Below are 15,899 nucleotides of genomic sequence, written 5' to 3' on the forward strand. Positions count from 1 at the left end.
GGAGTAACTCCTGAGCGCAAATCCAGGAGAACCCCTGACTATGTACAGATATGGCCCACAGGAAAAAAAATATTTTAAAATTAAAAAAAATAGTTTTTTTTATCTGTGAAAATTGGTAAAGATGCATAATGATAAATGATAGCATATTCCTCTGTATTAAGACAACTATTTTTTTCTTTTCCTTGACCTGATTAAAAAGCAAGCAATACTGAATGCACATGTAAGAAAATATTAATGTGCAGATTAATGGGCAGACAATGTTGATTTGCAGGATTCTCTCAATGTGGAGACTTTGCAAGACAGAAAGGAACACTTTATCAGAGTCTTAAAGCAGATATTGCAACTTATCAACATTGCTTGCAGGACCAAACACTATAGTAGTGAGATAAAGTTATCATGGTTACTCAAAGAACATTAGCATCTGCCACACATATTTGTAATATATAAGCAGCAAACTTAGATAAGAATCAATTAGTAATAAATAAATTGATTAGAATCTTGAGTGTTTCTTGGATAGGGTGCATATTTATTTCCTGTTCTTGCCCCTCTAATTAATTCCTACTGATACCAATGTCAACTTCCTCAAACACAAATCAGGTTTATTTACCTGTGTAGAAAAACAACCTTTTTAAAATGACATTCAGAGCCATCAATATTTAGTTGCTGTCTCAGCCTGTCTTAAACTCTGCTCCTTTCCTCTGCTCCAGAAAACTGAGATTTATCACATTAAATATCCTATCAAGCTGGAAACACAGCAAGATATTTTATAGTCTACTTTGCACAAGCTGTTGCCTTCACCCGGAGTGACCCATTCTCTTTTCCCTGTCTGGAGAACTTACTCAATCCTTGAATGGTTAAGTTAATATCTTTCCCTAGGAAAGATATTCCTTTCTGACCTTCTTCAATGCTTGTTTTCACTATGAACTCTTGCTACATAGTAGGAGTATTACAAAATATGTGACTGTAGTTTATACTAAGATTTTTTTTCATATTTAATCCGTTAACTTCTATGAGACTACGTCATATTTGTTTTTACTGAATTGCTCACAATAATCAATCACAATGCTTGCTTGTTTCAGGACTTTTAAATTTATCTAAGGCATTACCACAAATTACAAAAAAAATCATTAATAATAAACAGTTTTTGCCTCAAAAACTGACATTTATTCAAAGGGGAAAATAATGAGAAGAAAAAAAAGAGGCAAGATGCCCATCTCTTGACTTCCTCCCATACCCCCTCTTGCTCTTCTCAGACCCTCCCAAGGACAGAGCCCTGGCTAGAGCTCGGAGTAAGACAGCAGCTCTCTCAGGTGAGATAGGCAGCATTGAGAGGCATCTCCTTAATGGAGTTAATGTAGAAGATCTCAATATCTCGAAGAATTCTCTTGTCTCCTTCTGTCACCATGTCGATAGCCACAACGTTAAGCCCAAAACGTTTACCACAAGTAATTCTGTGAATGTAGTTTTCCCTGTTAGTGGGAAGGTCATAGTTGATGACTAAAGAAACTTGTTGTACATCGACGCCTCTGGCCAGCAGGTCATGGTCACGGTCCTCCCATTGTTCATCGATTTGCTCGAGCAAGCCCAGAAATGTCTCCATCATGAGACATGTTGTTACTGTGTTTGGCATATTGAATACATCACAGGTAGCTTGCCAGGCTCTGCCTTGCGGGCGAGATACTTTCGGTAGCTTGCCGGGCTCTCCGAGAGGGGCGGAGGAATTGAACTTGGGCCAGCAGGTCAATAGTAATCAATATTCTACTGAAACAAGAGAGGAATTCCCTCATGCTTACATCTCGTTACTTTTGGTCCATACCTCCATGCATGGCAGACATGGTGAAATCTCAGGTATGCATCTTCTCGGTGAGCCAATCAACCTTCCATCAGGTGTTGATGAAGATGATCTCTTGGGTGATGGTCAAGGTTTCATAAAAGTCACACAGTGTATCCAGCTTCCACTTCTTCCATTTCACATTGATGTAGAATTGTCATGTATCCTTCATAGTCAACTCTTCATTCTTGATCAGGATTTGAATTGGGTTCCTCATGAACTTCTTGTTCACCTCAAGAACATCAGAAGACATTGTAGCAGAAAGGAAAATCACCTGATTGTTGCTATTGAGCTTTTGAAATATATCATAAATCTGATCCTTGAATCCTTGACACAACATTTCATCAGCTTCATCCAGCACAAACATCTTGATGTATTTGGGAGACAGGCATCTCCGGTTAAGCATGTCAAACACATGGCCTGGGGTACCCACAACGATATGGGGAGCTTCCATCTGCAGCTTCTGCACCTCAGCTTGCACGTTGGTATCCCAATGCAGGCGTGGAAGGAGGCACCTATGTAATCTCCTAATGCCATGACCACCTTTGTATCTTTTTTCCTTCAAGAATAATGAAGAAATAAAAAATAATTCAGTGTTAGAAATTGATGTGCCCCAGGTATGAAGTATCTCTGTCTACCAACCCAGGCATCAAGTTAAGATGAACAAAGGACCAACTGCTTTGCCCCTGACAGATATAAGAGCAACATCAGCAAGGAGATGTCTCTTAACCCATTGCCAGGAGTTGAAATAATTAAATTTTAATTTCCTGGTATGACAAGAACCAAAGTGGGCCAAAAAGATAGTACAGCAGGCAGGGCATGAGTTGAGCCTGATCCCCAACACCATGCTTAGTTCTCCAAGCCCCTCAAGCTCTGAGTAATGCTATGAGTGTTCCAAACCTCTAAAATAAAATAAAACTAAGTGGAAAGATAAGAACTCAATACATTCCAATTTTATGTAACTGAAGTTCAAGTATATAGTTCACAGACTAGAAGAGACTCGCATTACAACTTAGGCATAGTGGACACTAAATAATAATAAAAACGTTTATTAAAGTCATCATGTATTTTTTTAATAACGCTTTTCTGAGAGGTTAAAATAGGCTCGTATTCTAGTCATTAAATGTTTATTTAGCTTGTCTATAGAAAATAATAAAAGAAGAGAATAACTTGTTAGTTGTAAAATTAGCATATTTTTACTATAATAATTATATCAATATCTTAAACAAGAATATAATTTGTACTTATTATAGATTATAAATAAGAATGTGGATATTTATTCTCTAATAACTTGTTAAATAATTGATATTAATTCAATACTGACTTTTTAAAATTTAGTTTGATCAAGAATAGGGAAACTTTCTTATATTTTTCTTTTATTAAATTAATTTAATATAATTATTTTTAGAGCATTACAGAGTCATCCATCATTGAATATTAGTCATACAGCATTCCAATACCCATCCATTCACCAGTGTACATTTCCCAGTACCAGTATCCCCATTTTCCTCCATCAACCCCGACTTCCCTCATAAAGTTTTCTTAAAAAGAACTAACGAACTACACTTGGAAATTCTTAAAAGATTTTATAATATTATATATTATTATCTCTAACCAATGAGAACTAATTTATTATTCAAGACTATATTTTGCATAATTGATCAACTCTTTCATGCTTATTCCTTGGTGGTTTAGCCACCTATGCTCCACTAAACCCTCATTTATTCATTGTCCACTATGCCTAAAAGACCATTGCAGATTCTTTGGGGCTGGAGAGATAGCACAGCGGTAGGGCGTTCGCCTTACAAGCGGCCAACAAGGCCGACCCAGGTTCGATTCCTCTGCCCCTCTCGGAGAGCCCGGCAAGCTACCGAGAGTATTCGATATGCCAGACACAGTAACAATAATTAAGTTAATAAAATATAACTTTCCCAAGAGATTTCCGTTTCCTTTTTCTTTTTTCTTTTTGAAATAAAACAAATTTTCTTTTAATTATTTATATTTGCTTTTTTGGGTCACACCCAGCAATGCTCAGGGGTTACTACTGGCTTTGTACTCAGGAATTACTCCTGGTGTGCTTGGGGGACCATATGGGATGCCCAGGATCGAACCTGGGTCAGCCACGTGCAAGGCAAACGCCCTTCCCGCTGTGCTATCCCTCTGGCCCCAAAATAAAACAAATTTTATTTGGAGTTTTTAAGGGAAGGAGGAAGGAGTGGAGAGTAAAGAGCTCAAGGGAACGTGGCTTCTCCAAGGGCGGAGAGAGCCCCTGCACACATCCCCGCATTAGACATAAAAGCATGAAAGTATCTATCTCAGGAGGGGAGATTTAGGCGCCGCATGTGCTTGGCCCCGTGGGTGCAAGAAGCACATGGGCTCTGGCTGCTTATGCATTGTGATAGCAGTTTTTTAGACGCTACAGACCCTAATCACATTTATATAATCTAGAAAAAAAAGTTACAAGCTTTATTAAGAAAGAAGTAAGACAGAAGTAAGAGAGAGAGAAAGAAAGAAGGAAGAAAGGAAGGAAGGAAGGAAGGAAGGAAGGAAGGAAGGAAGGAAGGAAGGAAGGAAGGAAGGAAAAAAGCATATATGCACTTTTTGCAAATCTGTATGAGAAAATTTTACCTCTAGAGAATGAAGTGGAAAGTTGAATAGAAAGTGCATGGAATTTTCTTATATGATCATAGAAGAATATCTTTTGAAGCATAAGTTTTGTTACATGATTAATCATAAATGAAAGAATATATAAAACAATGAAACACTAAGTATTATATTTACTGCTTTGAATAATTTACTAAGACACTACATAAGAAATAATGTCAAAAGTTTAAAACCTAATATGATCAACATCTTATGTCACAGTGAAAATTTATCCTTAATATCATCTTAACAATGAACAATGTTTAGTATTTCTGAGCAGAAATAGCTTTATGAAGAAAGATCAATCTCAATCTCAATTTCCTACAAGTATGAAAAAAGTGATGAATTTAGATTTATAGACATTATATTGAGTTTTAAAGCAGCTAAAATTGACTGTTTTACAATTATGAAAGACAAATATTTAAAAAACGAGGTTATAAAATATGTTCTGGAAGTAAAGTCTTTCATCAATTCATCAGTGTAATAAATCTATTAAAATTATGTGGAATTAATTTAATATAAATTGATTGTTGTTATGCTATTATAAAATGTTATTTCTTGATAAACTATTATGGATTGATAAAATTACTCTTTTGTTTGTTTAATTTTGGGGCCACACGCATCAATGTTCCTGGCTTGCTCCTAGCTCTGCACTCAGGAATTAATCCTGGTATTGCTTGAGGGACCATATGGGATGCTGGGATCAAACCCCAGTCAGCCAAATGCAAGTCAAGCACTCTACCCCACTGTACTATTGCTCTGGCTCTGATAAGACTGCTTTGCTAGTGTTAATTTATAAAAATCAACTAATTTATAAATCATACTTATAAAGCTAAAGCAAATAAAATAATTCTTTATTTTTAATTGTTTAAAATGTGTTTGCCATTTGCAAATAATTACAGGAAAAATGCTATGCACAACATTTGTTTTCATTTAAATATGATTCATTAATAATTGTGGTCATTAGTTAATATGATAGCTACTAATTTAAAATTTTCATACAACTTTTCTCTTTCCTCCTTCTTTACTTGAAAGGGGAAACACACCTAGAGTAGAATTATTACCCCTTACCTATAGGAAATTTCACGAATCATGAATCACGACCATCCTGTTATTCGTCGATTGTCTCGAGCAGGCCCCAGTAACGTCTCCTTCATCCTAGTCCTGAGATTTTTAAGAAAGTGCTATATTCAAGGCTCTTTAGGAGAATGAGACCCATTATTGTTCCTGGTATTTGGCATATTGGGTACGCCACAGGGAGTTTGCCAGACTCTGCCATGTGGGCAGGTTACATTCAGTAGCCTGCCAGTTTGTCCAAAGTAGGAATGAGATAATAAGATGTCATAATTGCGGCTGCGCGATTCTGGGAACTGGGTTTTATAGTCTCTGAGTCTTGGCCATTGATGGGATTACATGGCACCAGGGGCCCAGTTGGTGGGTGTGACCCCTGCCTACTGGAATTTGGAGGATCTGGGCGGAGGATGCTTAGTCCCGACCCGAGTAGGCTTGGAGATCTCAGCCCCGGGACCCGCTTGCCTTTGTTCTTCTGACTGTACCTTCATGTGTGCGGAGAGTGGTCTCAGCATGGTGGTGGCTGGTTCTGGAGGTCTTCGGCTGCCGGAGCCCTGGTCGGGGCAGGGAGGAAAGCTCAACCCACTCCCCTCCAAGGGTCCCAGGCGAGGACAGCCAGGTGCGGGGGGCAGGAGACTGCACTGTTCTCTTCCGGTAGCTGGGTTTTATAGTCTCTGAGTCTTGGACGTTGATGGGATTACACGGCGCCAGGGGGCCAGTTGGTGGGTATGACCCCCGCCTACTGAAATTCAGAGTATCTGGGTGGAGGATGCTCAGGGAAATTTGCAATATGTAAATCAGTATTTTGAAGTTTTAAATTGACCATTTAAAGGGATAATCAATTTGATAAGTGTTTGACTTATTTTAAAAATGTACTTCACTGACATAGTTACCTTTTCTCATATTTTGTTTAGACCCACTTACTGGAGATTTGTGATCCTCAGAAAAGACAATTGATCACTTATCTATCAGTAATCTCACTTTTTCCTTTTTAAAATAACCTCGATTTTACATAAATGTAATTTATCATCAGTCGAGGTATGGGTTTGTGACTTTGTCAATGGCAAAGCTGTATAGTGAAATGTATCTCTGGTAGTATGAGACATTTTCTCCCAAGTTTCAAAAATTTTAAACAAGCAAAAGAGGTACTCCATATATATTTTAGTTGTCAATTTTCACCCTTAGTTTTTAGTTGTCAATTTTCATCCTTCAAGAAGGTTATTTTTTTTACTGACCCTTTTAAAAAATGATGGGGAAGGTAGGGAATTCACCCAGCTGTAATCAGTGTTTTTTTTTCCTAACTCTGTGCTCAGAGATCACTCCATGTGAGGGTTGAGTGACCGTATGTGGTGCTCAGTTTGAAGCAATGTTAGGGGCATACAAGACAAGTGACAAATCCACTGGACGATCTCTCCAAGCCCTATCTAGAATCATTTACTATTAGCTTCATAATCCCGTGTGCAGTATATAAATGGTGACATCTGGACTATAACAGGGGAATCTCTCTCTCAATCTCTCTCTCTCTCTCTGTATATTATATTTTTTCTCTAAGTACACTATTAATGTGTTCATAACAAATTAATAAAACCTCTATGGCTTACCTCTATGGCTTAAATGTATTCAGTTAGTGTTTTGGAGTCCATTAAACTGTAATTAAGGTGTGAGAGGTATCACTTTCTAGAGTCTCTAGGGAAAGATCCTTCCTTGCTTCCAACATCTGGAGATGTCAGGGATTTCTGAGCTTGTGGCCACGTGTGTCCAACCTCTACCAGTGTTCTGTTTGTCTCCTCTTTTTCAAATTTCCCTTGCGTCTTTTATAACATCACTTGTAATTAGATTTAGGGTTCATCTGCCTATTTCAAGATGATCTCTTTGTCTCTAGAGTATTGACTTTATTACTTCTGAAAGAACCTTTGTCTCAAGAGAAAGGGTGTCCTTATCATTAAAGTAAATATTAAAACATTTCTAAATGCAGCTCTAAACCGGGCCTCCAAGGACTAATACTAAATAGCAATCCATCATTTGCAAAAGGCAAAGGATAGCAATGAGAGACAACTAATATAATTTCCAAAAAATCTGTACCTTACAGGTTAATTCTTCATATAATTTATCACTTTTTCCATGTGGTTACATAATTTTCAAGATGAATTTAAAACCTTGTTACATAAATGAATATTATCTGGATATGAGAACATAATATATACTGTTTTGTACATTATTCATATCACTCAGAACTGTTGATATATAAATATAATGTTCTTTTGCTTTTTTCAAAGCAAAGTAGAAAACTTGAAGGTGCTGTTGAAGATTTGTATACAATAGAAAAAGTTTTATAAGTTTTATAAGTTGAATTCTCTCAGTTTAGCTTAGTTGACTGAGCTAAGAGCAAAACCTAAAACAGCAATGATCAAAGTAGAAAACAATTTCACTTGTGGCTAATACCCCAAAAATACAAGGACAGATAAGTAGAAAAGAGAACTTTATTGACAAGAAAGTTCACTAAAATTGAACATGTTTTGATAGCACATGTATACCCACCTTCAAAAGAAGTAATCTCATTTTATGCCCAATACACTTTGGCTGACTTTAAAGTCTACACATATTTAACAGTATATCAGACAAACCATATCCATTGCGGGGGGGCGGGGTTCTGGGCAACGACTAGCTGTGCTCAAGCTTAATCCTGGCTCTGTGCTCAAATGTAAACCCTGAAAGGGCTCCAGGGGATCATATGTGGTGCTGAGGATTAAACCCAGGGTCAGGAGTGTGTTTGATAAGCACCTTTAACCCGTATTATCTATACAACATTTTGAGGGGGAAAGATGGGCATACAAAATTCAGATAACGTATAAACATAAATATTGATACATCACATGTACAGAAAATGGTGAAGAAAGATCAGTGGGGTTGTTTGTTAAGACTGACAGTGCTGAGAAAGTTGATTATCAATTAAGGAAGACTCCATTGTATCACACTTCACTGACCAGTGATATACATTCAGCCATCTGGCATCATTCTCAGTACCTCATTTTTTTTTTCTTTTTGGGTCACACCCAGCATTGCACAGAGGTATAGTCCTGGCTCTTGCTCTCAGGAATCACTCCTGGCAGTGGTCGGGGACCATATGGGGTGCTGGAAATAGAGCCCGGGTTGGCCGCATGCAAAGCAAACACCGTACCTGCTGTGCTATCACTCCAGCCCCAGTACTTCATAATTTTAAGACTTTACTTTAGTCCTCTCACAGTCGGAAGATTATGGTAGCATGACTGTTTTCAGAGAGAGTTTATTGCACACTCCAAATAACAACTCTGTGACGAGCCTGATTTCTATTTCCTCATTCTGAAGATTCCAGAAGAGTACACCTCAATTTAAAAGGGAAAAAAGTGACACAGAATTACAAAAAGGGCTTATTATTTGACTGCATATTAAAAATAACATATGAGATTTTATGGGCAAGATCACTTTCAATGGTAAGGATTTTATTTTTGTTTTTGTTTTATTTTGGGGTCAGAACCGGCAGTGCCCTGGGAATAGTCCTGGTTTTGCTGTCAAGGATAACTCCTGTCAGGTTTGGGGAACTGTATGGAATGCTGGAGCTTGAACCTGGGTTGGCTGCAAGCCATGAAAGCACTCTATACTGTACAATCATTCAGGCCCCAGTCATAAAGACTTTAGAACAGTGGTTTTCACCCTTTCTCACTGGAACACCAGGATCTTTGGAACACTTACAGAATTAGTGTGCTTACAAAGGTATATCCCAGCTAAACTTGTGCTTCAGCTGTTTTATCAGAACTTCACAGAGCAACTGCTTATGGCAAGTTGTTGAGTATTTCTTCAAGAGGCTAAATTGTTTTTTTTTCTTTTCTAGGAGGCCAAGTACCAGGATAAAAATTAATATCTTTATTATAATCAAGTATGTAGAGACTAGGATGAGAGAATTATCAGTTGCTGCTACAAGGACCTAGGAATCAAACAAAAAGGTTTAACCTTTTCAAAATTGAATAGAAGGGATTACATATTTGAATAGAAGCTTAACATCTTTCTTCTTTTTAACATGCCATAGTTTTTTTCTCATGTTCACTCATTTCTATAGATACAGGGCCTGTTATTTAATTGATATTCTATGCTTGTTAACTAAAGATTTCATTCACAAAACATTATTTTAATAAGAAGTATTTGCTTTCTTAATTAAAACAAAATGTGTCTATTGGACTCCATCCACTATTATTCTCATGTACCTGGATCTTTCTTACAATCAGTTTTCTTTCAGAAAACCACCTACTTCTGACTTTGCTATACTTTTAAGCAGTTTTAATTATTTCTCAAGGTAACTGATTTGGATCACATTGCCAATTATTTTTAAATAATATATAAAATTATCCCCATTTACTATAAATACACAAATAAGTAGATATACACTTAGAATTTTGTATAAATTTTCTTCTGAAGTTGCCATTACCCACCCCACTTTTTTTTTTTTGCTTTGTGGGTCAAACCCGGCAATGTGCAGGGGTTACTCCTGGCTCTGCGCTCAGAAATTACCCCTGGCAGTGCTCAGGGGACCATATGGGATGCTGGGAATCGAACCCGGGTTGGCCGCGTGCAAGGCAAACGCCCTACCCGCTGTGCTATTGCTCCAGCTCCCACCCCACTTTTATAGTTTCTTTACTTGCAGATCATTTGGCAGTTTTTCTGCATCTCTATTTAGAAGTGTAAGTGTATAAATAATTCCAGTCTTCTCTCTGCAAACTGTGCCAGACTTGGTGTCTTTTTTGCCTTTTCTCAATAATTCAGTATGCTTGCTGCACATGCAAAACACCTTGACAGCTTTGAAATTTTGTTTGCTGAGGCCTACCTATATCAAGTGGATTTTATATGTGTGTGTGTGTGTGTGTGTGTGTGTGTTTGTATGAGTATGGGTGTGGTTGTGTATATATTTTCCTTAATTACTGCAAGAATATATACACAAGTCACTGTTTCTGAAGGTTTGACTGAATTGAAATAAATGACAGAATTCTGACAGGTAGTAAAAAAAAGGTGCAGCACACAATTAAAACCCACTGGGTTTGTATGAAGGAGCAATGAAAAACTAAATTTACTTTCAAGATTTCAGGGAAGATAGTCTTCCAGTTCTGTGACTTTTATATACTTACAAACCGTGGAATATTGAAATCATTTGGTCTGCTTTTTTGGGGATTCCAGAGATTCCAGAGGGAAAAAAAAGTCACTTAAATAGATGTCCATCTCCTGCCTGATGTTCAGTGCTTATGATGCCACTAATTTTTAACATTTTATTCATATTCTCATACTAGATTTGAATGTGTTACCAGAAAAAAAGTACCCAAGTCAAATAATAAAAGGACAGCACCAAAATTTTCCACGAGGATTTTAACAAATGTGCAGCCTTTGGTGTAGTAACATAAAAGAATACCATCACCCGTTCACTACAGAGAAGCAAAAGTTTGAGGTTGAAGGTGAAAAGGACTGTGTTACTTTCCAGTTAACAGACGGAAATAAGAACTACATTTAATATTATTAAATACTGTGAAATTATCCTTCAAATGAGACTATTAAGATACAAATATACTTAGTCATTAGTGGGATATTTTAATCATTAATTTATTTATTTTGCTTGTTTGGAGGTCATATAGAGAAAAGGCCCTCCCGTTGATCATCGATTTGCTCGAGCGGGTCCAGTAACGTCTCCATTGGAGACTTTGTTGTTACTGTGTCTGGCATATCAAATACTCTTGGTAGCTTGCCAGGCTCTCTGAGAGGGGCGGAGGAATCGAACTCGGGTCGGCCATGTTGGCCGCGTGCAAGGCAAACGCCCTACCCGCTGTGCTATCGCTCCAGCCCCATATAGAGATACTCAGGTATTGTTTCTGACTCTGTGCTGATATTACACTAGTGATGGGGCACAAGGAATATACATGGTATCAAGAATCAAACTTGGGCGGGTATATGCAAGGCAAGTATTTACCCACTCTTAATCTCTCAGACCCCATTGAAATGTTTAACTTTATTTTTAATAGTCCATTATTATTTTGAATTACCAGGAAAGTGGTTTCCATAATCCACTACTATCTTACTAACATAATTCAATACTTACAGAATGTTCAGGAAATATAAGCGATCATTTAATTATGAGGAATTTTAACAAATATAGTGGGATTTTAAAAGCACTGTTAATAGATTTTAGAATAATTAAAAAAGAGCATCTCAAAACCTAAATTTTTAAGAGTGAGAAAAAGAGAAACTAAGAGGTGAAGAGGTTAACAAATAATATGTGTTAAGACTGACTGTAGACAATCAGTTTTATGATTTTTCTACTGCTACTCAACGCTTTTATTTTTATTTACTAAATATGCAAAGTTATTCCTCAAATGTTTTCTAAATTATCCACTCTTGAAATAAAATAAAGTATAATCAGAGGTCTATGCACAAAACCGGGCAAGATAATATTGATTTTATGCTTCATGGAATTAAACTTCCTGCAGTTCTGATATTTAAGTTACTTTCAAAATTACTAAAGATAAAATGTTATGTTAAATCATATTTTATCATATCTGTTCATTGACATCTACCATACTGAAAAATTAGTATGAATGAATTTAAAACAGTATTTGTATTTAATATTTCACAAATAATATCAATGTTACTTATTTATAATATTTTTGATTTGTCTGTTACATGACATATAAGATTCAACTAAACAAACATTTAGGATCATGAAAAGGAGGAAAAGATTCTTGAGAAAAGAATAGAAAATCTGATGGAAATTTTTCATCTGAGTTACTCTGAAAGGAATGATAAAATATGAGAGGAACTGTGGTATATAATGTCGAAGTTCTGAGAGTATTTGGTTAACAGCAATACATGAAGTGATAAAGGATTTGGAAATGTAATAAAAGTGAGACTGAAAAAGAAGAATGAGGTTGATTATAGAGATTTACTATGCAAGAACAGATAGCCTATAAAATGTGTGCTTTAGCAAGAAGGTAACTTACTGCTTTTGTGTCTGGATGAGTTTTCAGGCAGCAGTAAGAATAATTACAAGATGTGAGTAAAACAGATACAGAAAATTCGATATGTGGTTTTTAGAAAAATAGAAAAATACATAGTATAAAATACCTATTCTATTCTTCAAAATCCATTTGGGAAGGCAGGATATTATTTTTTAATCCAGGGTATTAAGACTGGAGCATCTGTTTTCCCTTGTTGAATTTTACGCAGAAAGAAAAAAGAATATTTGCATATTTTTGATTTCATGCATGTTTCTTATTCCTTAAATTGAAATGCCTATAAGGGATCATTCAAGAATATTTTATTTTCAGTATTAAAGTATCAAGGAAGACCAGAAATTGATTACTCTGACTGACATGCACAGAAAAGTGCATTTTAATTAATTGAGTCCAGTTGTAATATAGTAGAGGATACATTTCAAGTAGGACATTGTCTTAGTCATTAAGAGAAAACCAGTTGAATGTATGCTATATTCATCTCAGTTCAAAATTGTAAATTCTCCATTTCTGCTGTGAAGAAAAATAAAAATAACGGAATAACTTTGCTAAATAAGCTTACTACATAACTAAGTAGCTGATAAAGTTATGGATATTAGCCTATCCTATTAAATTGCAAAATGTAAGTCTTGTTCTTTGGCTATTTTCTGCATGATCTGACCACCAATACTCTGTTTTTACCATGGTAAATATAATTGCATATTGGCATATTCACTGGACTCATTTATAGAGTAATTTTTCAAGTGATTTCATCACTCTTTTCTTCACATATTCCTTACAGTGGTCTTAAAGACTAGGGTATAATTTAATACACTTTAAGTTTTGCCACACTTGCATAAAAATATTCTCCAACGCTGCAGAGCATCACTTAAAATGTATACTTATTAAACGTGAAATCATCTTTCAGTGTCATGACCTCAAGCTTTTACTCCCCTTGCACCTCAACTGCATTTTAAATTGGTTTCTTTTAACACCTGTGCCACTTTGAATTTATTGAGTAGCAATGGCAAGTTGGAATAAACTGTTCAAAACATTTATTGGAGGCAATGCTTTTTCCTAAGATACAGAAGAAGTGATGAGAAGGTAGAAAAAGACTTCTGATCATGGCCTTGACCTAAACACTTGTGTAGGTGAAATGGGAAGTAGGATGTAAGATTATGAAGAGTGTCACACCCCGATTCACATTTCAAGATATGCCCAACCATTCTACAAACAGCCTAGAGACAAGTTCAATTCAAGCAGTCAACATCATCTAGGAATGAGCTTGCATTATCTCTACCATGTGCAGTGTTTGCCTAAGAGTGGTCATTATCTCATGTGATTTTGACAAAAATAACATAGTGGATACAGAGAGATTGTAGTGTGCATGTGTGTGTGCCCATGCCTGTGTGCACATGGACTTGTGTGTTGCTTAAAATTCCCTTAACTTATAGTTTCTTGCATCTCTATGAAACTTTTTCAACATTTATAATCAACCTCCTTACATCTCTGTGTATAAACAATGGATAGATTGACTTAGGATCAGAAGCTGGCATTTAGAATAGATATAGAATATTTATATAGAAATAAAGAATAATTAAATAACCATATTTATCATATTTTTAGAAATACTGTTATATTTGAAACTATTTCAAATTTTATTACAATTGTTTTATTGCTTTATCTGTATAGTACAATTACTGTAAATAATCAATAAGTATAATTTAAAATCCTCCTTGAATTTTCATAAGTAAAAATATGCATATTTAGCAAAATATTTAGAGATGGTACTATCTATGGAACATTTTAGAGTATTTTAAATGTCATCACTGAATCTCCAAAAATATAATGTGCACAACAAAGCTTATTTAAATCTCTAACTGCTTCTCTCACCATATATACCTGTAATCATTGAATTTGATGAGTAGACGTAGGCCCAACATAACTGCTATGATAATCTGCATTGTATTGAGTGCTGAAAGATGGGACAGTTACTGATAAACGTTTTAATTATGTTATTTCATTCAATCTGTAAAATAAACTTATGGGTTAGGTAACATAATTAGTTGCATTATACAATTAAGAAATTGGGAGAGAGAAGATAACTAGCATTTCCAAAGGCATGAAATCAGGACTTATTTTTTTTTCTTGATAGACATAAAGTATTGGTGAATGAGTAAGAGTTGTAAGGAAAGGATAGAAAACTATTATTCATTTGAAAATATATACTGAATTCTTCATTTTATCTTATATCAATCTCATTCACATCAGCTCAAATGTCTATCATTGCACATACAACATAACAATCAACACATGCATTTTCATCTTTCCACATCACTGCCAGTCCTGATATCTTTGGACAAACAAATCCTGGAAACCAGGATGTGGCTCAAGTGGTAGAATATGTGCAGAGGCCAGAGTTCAATATAGGTAAATATATGCCCCCATCACCTGAAGAACAAACAACTAGACTCTCTCTATCTATCTATTGATCTCTCTCTATATATGTATGTATATATACATATATATGCATATAAAGTAATATTTGCATTATAATAGTCTCAACACATTTTAGTGATTTCAAACTTCTGTTAGGGAAAAAAAACAGAATAGTTTGGCACAGAAGGTCCCACTTTGAGTGATACTTTAACTTTTCAATCTTATACCCAGCATATTATCTGCCCTAGTCTTTCCTATTTTTCATTAAGTTAACTTTCTTCTAGGTTCTCAGACTCACTGTGCTTTCCACCACAAGACCTTAGGCAACATCCTTTGGTCAAGAATTTTTCACTTTCTAATGAATCCGAATTTTTCATCATTTTTACCTTAGTCTTCGCTTTCACAGTTAAGACAAGAAATATTAATTACTTCATATGAACAGGTATTTCAAAACACCTTAATTGATTGATATAATGCACCTACTCTTAATCCACTGTACATTTGATGAGGATACGAGCAAATTAAAGGTGATCATAATTGTATGTATGAAAGATCTGTGAAATGATTGAAATAAACAGTAATAAAATTGAATATTAATTAGCAGATGTAGTTTTATGTTAATCTTGATCACTTCATAAATCTACTCAGAACAAACACACACAAAGTCAGAGAGGGATAACAGGGAGGTAATGGGAGATGGAGAGAAAGAGGCATGAATTAAATATATTAGATTTATAATTGAAACAGATTGTTGGCAGAGACATTCTACCATGATTTTAAGACTGTTGCCATTTTCCTATGTGACAATCATTCTTAATCTAAACTTGAAAAGAAGAATTCACCCAAGGGGACTTTGAGTTTTAGGCCTCTGCCCAACACGAATAAATTATATTCTCTATAATTCAGACATTGCA

At 35.6% G+C, this 15,899-nt stretch overlaps 1 protein-coding gene and 2 pseudogenes across 1 annotated transcript in view; 1 reads left to right on the forward strand and 2 right to left on the reverse strand.

The window, feature by feature from the left end:
• Window positions 1-15,899, forward strand: part of KLHL1 (kelch like family member 1) — a 321,085-nt gene that overhangs the window by 261,667 nt on the left and 43,519 nt on the right. The gene's annotated exons all lie outside the window — the stretch shown is intronic.
• On the reverse strand, window positions 1,307-14,510 carry LOC130019300 (eukaryotic initiation factor 4A-I-like; annotated as a pseudogene).
• Window positions 2,436-2,576, reverse strand: LOC130019533 (uncharacterized; annotated as a pseudogene).

The sequence above is a fragment of the Sorex fumeus genome, unplaced genomic scaffold, assembly GCF_029834395.1.
Source record: "Sorex fumeus unplaced genomic scaffold, SorFum_2.1 ptg000008l, whole genome shotgun sequence".
NCBI classification, from domain to species: Eukaryota; Metazoa; Chordata; class Mammalia; order Eulipotyphla; family Soricidae; genus Sorex; species Sorex fumeus.